Source organism: Colius striatus, chromosome 4 (assembly GCF_028858725.1).
Source record: "Colius striatus isolate bColStr4 chromosome 4, bColStr4.1.hap1, whole genome shotgun sequence".
NCBI lineage: Eukaryota > Metazoa > Chordata > Aves > Coliiformes > Coliidae > Colius > Colius striatus.
In genome coordinates this window covers 38,380,598-38,384,773 of record NC_084762.1, presented here as the reverse complement: position 1 = coordinate 38,384,773, position 4,176 = coordinate 38,380,598, and positions in this window count along the sequence as shown.

Here is a 4,176-nt window from a genome sequence, read left to right as displayed (position 1 = left end):
ATCACATAGACTATTCAGATACATAGATTTCTCACACCAAATTGACTTTAGTTAAATGTATGCAGCTCCATTCTACATATCAGAGCTGTTCTAAATTTCTTACTTAAGAGTACACTTATTAGGTAAAAGTGTTTACATTGTAGAAGTACAAATAATCTTTAATTCTACATAAGAATCACAGAATATGTTAATACTGCAGGCTGCAATGCATCACAGACACCCCTTGTATAACCTGGTACAGCCAAAGCATCCCAGGCACAACTAGTTTGATCTTCCATTTCTTGCCAGCACAAAGGAAATAAAGGTGCAAATATAAAGCCTGTGCTTTTGTTACTTTGTTCTTAAGATGGAATCTAATGATCTTTTCTTAGGTTTGTGTGAGACACTTTTGCAATTGATGTAAACGAGGGTTTGGCTGTGGGCTGACCTGCTGAGAGCAGCTCTGCAGAGAGGGATCTGAGAGTCCTGGCTGATAAAAAACTATACAAGTCAGCAATGTGCCCTGATGACCAAGAAGGCCAATGGCATCCTGGGGTACATGAAGAAAAGTGTGGTCAGCAAGTCAAGGGAGGTTCTGCTCCCCCTCTACTCGGGCCGGTTGAGGCCTCATCTGGAGTTCTGTGTCCAGTTCTGGGCTCCTCAGCTGAAGAGGGACAGGGAATTTCAAGGAAAAGTCCAGCACAAGACCACCAAGATGATAGGGGACTGAAGCATCTTTCTTATGAGGAAAGGCTGTGGGAACTGGGGCTGTTTAGTCTAGAGAAGACTGAGGAGGAATCTCATTAACACAAACATTTAAAGGTGCATGTCAAGAGGATGGGGTGGCACTTTTTTCTGTTGTCTCAAGTAACAGAACATGGGGTAATAAACAAAAGCTGGAACACAAAAAGTTCTACTTAAACATAAGGAAAGGCTCCTTTCCTGTGAGGATGAGGGAGCCCTGGCACAGACTACCAAGGGCGGTTGTGGAGTCTCCTCTGGAGGTTTTCAAAACCCACTCAGACACTTTCCTATATGACCTGATCTAGGTGGACCTCCTTCTGAATGGAGTTGGATTAGATGATCTCTAGAGGTCCCTTCCAACTTCTACCATTCCATGATTCTGTGGTTCTATGAAATCTATCTGCTTGAGTGATGATTCTTCTTTCTCTGTTCTGTGTGCCATGATAATTGGGTCTTCTGTAACTGTTATCAGGCTAGGAGAACATCAAAATAAACAAAAGACAAAAATTTGTCAGCCTTTTCTCAAAGCAGCTACAACTTCGAAAAAGGAGAAAAATGGCAAATTTTCCTTATACGCTGATTCATTTTTGGGAAATATTCAACCATCATTCAAAATTTTTTATCACCATGTTTTCTATGAATACATTTCAGGTTCAAGTTATATGAAAAGAGAAGTTGCACTTTGAGTGTTTCCCAGCTGTCCTGCATCAAGTGCCTGTATCTTGGTTTAGGCCCATCTGGGTACAAAGAACCACAATCAGCCATGAGTACCAAGGGCCTCTGGAATTCCCTAAGGACAAGGAGGGCTCAATTGCCACTTATGGTCCCAGGAAAAACAGACAAAACTACTCAACTTGGAGAAGAAAACAGAAATTAACTTAACCCACCAACAACCAAAACCATAAACCTCCAAAACATAAAAAACAGAAAACAACAGAGTGCTACAGTGATGAAGTGCACAAACAGCCCTTTTAGACCACCTTCTCCCCACCCCTCCACTCTTCCTGGGCTCAGAGCGCTGATCCAGGTGTCTTTATCTCCTCCCCCCATGAACGGCAGAAGGGGCAGGGAATGGGGGTTTCAGTCAGTCTATTCCTGATGTCTTCTGCTATTTGTCTCTCCTCAAGGCAGGCAGACTCCTCACTGCTCCTCCCTGCTCCACCACGAGGTCCCTCACAGGCCGGGCAGCCCTGCACAGGCTGCTCTGATGTGCATTCATCCTGAGGGCTGCAGCGCCTCCTGTGTGTGTCTCTGCGGCCCGCAGGCTCTCCAGCACAGCCTGCACCATGGCTGCCTCCTCATACAGTCTCCTGCCCATCCAGATGCACTCACCTAGAGCTGCTGGTGGCTCTCAGTCCTGCCATTGCCCTCAATGGGTTGCAGGGGTACACCCTACATTCTTGCCATGGGTTGCAGAGGTACACCCTACATTCTTGCCATGGGTTGCAGAGGGGTCTCTGGTCTGGTGCTCCCCCTGCCTTCCTCCTCCAACTGTGGAGTCCACATGGTCATCTCCATCTTGTACCACTCCTCCACCTCCTCTTCCAGCTCAAGTTCCTCTTAATAGTGATGGTAGAGGTGACAGTTTGGCCTGGTCTGTCTGGATGTGGGTCCATCTCAGAGTCAGGGGATGTTTTGAGAACTGCTTACTGCAGCTCTCTCCCCCTGTTACCAAGCAAAAAGCAGTTCCACACAAACACACAACAGTCTGGTAAAGAACCAGTGGAATGCCCTCTTCCCCTCATGTACACACTCGAAGTAGTAGTACATGCTGAAGTAATTTCTCCTATGTCAGTAATGAAATGTGAATTACTCTAAAGTTATTTTCTATGCTAAAAACTAGTCATGTTGTTAAGACAGCTGAATGTGACCACGCCTTCATACCATTCTGGTAGAAATAGTCACCCAACAGTCAGAATGAGAAAAATGGAAATGACAGGAGGTGAAAAGGCCTCTTAAAGACATATCAACAGTGGAGCTCACCATTGGATCATATAGACGTGTCATCTGAGAGGTCGTAGGTGGAAAGACAGTCTCACATTCACTATGAGAATGAAGTCACTTCCCTAAGCACAGCTTACGGTATGAAGAGACAAGTCAGAAGCAGTGAAGTTGGCTCGTATCTTTTCACTACTAAACTTCCAGTCTTGAATAGGATTATTAAGGGGAGAAAAAACATTGAGCTCCAAAACATTGTTGACTCTTACAATACAAAAAGAAAGGAGAAGCATCGAAACAGTTGTTCCAACAACAGTTCAACTGGAAGAAATAGATAGGACAAAGAGTATCACAATTACTACAATTTTTTGCCTTGGTTTTACAAGTAGTGATGAGGAAAAAAAATATTAAGACTGTACAAACACAAAAACTAGCAAACTGAAAGAACTAATTTTTTAATCGCATGGAACACAACTCAGTCTCTAAATATAGCTGTAAGACATTGATGATTCATCAAAAAATAATGAGTAGTGATAATCATACTTCTTAATATTTTTTTTTTCCTGCCTGTATAGTTGAAAATTAGAGTGTAAGATTCAAAGGATTTAAAAAGCAGATACAAAAGAGAAAGATATTTAAGAAATATACAGTACAAAACAGGAGTAAACTCCAGCTCTCTAGTTGGAGATCTTACCCAGGTCTGAGTAGAGTATAAAGGTTTGATAAGGCCTCTGTGTTCCATTTCTTACTGATAACACACAGTCAGAAACAGAAAACAGTATTTCCAGTGTATAAGAGAGAATGCTGGTATTTCTTTCTTTCCCAGTGAAACAAAGAAGTGCGTTAAATTCCAAACAGTCTTTTCTCTAACTTGAAAATTGTATCATGCATGAGATTAACAGTGTTTCATGAAAGCCTGGACACAGATAAAAAGACCCTTTGATTCAAGGACAAGCACAGTAATATATTCCAACAAATTCCATAAGCTTAATCTATTTTAGTAAGGGAAGAAATTTTTTTTCCTGACTATTTCTTTCCATTGGAAGCAGAAATTCTTGATCAGAACACCAGCATATATTTGTCATGGAATACAGCAAACTTAGATAACTTAAAACTATTAGTTTTTATCTGTTTGTGAGCAAATTTGAAACATAAAATCAGAAGACAAAATGCTAAAAGATGTAGAAAACCTCAAGATGTTGCCTGTACTTCTCTGTGCACAAAAGAGGAACAGCATGTGGAGCTTCAGGAAATTCCTGACCAATCACTCCTGACATGAAGTTTCAGCTAATACCACTGTAAGCATTTAGCTGATTAAGGAACTTAGGTAAGCCATTTGTTTTCTTAGTTCAAAAAAAAAAAGGAAAAAATAGAAAATATAATCTTTTATTGTAGACTGTGAATGAAACTGATTAGTTTTTTTCAACTTTAAAGGTTTGGCAAGAAAATTCAATTTTCACATCTACCTGGTTTTTAGTTGGTTCTGAAGAAGATAGTAAAATGAGCTGTTAACAC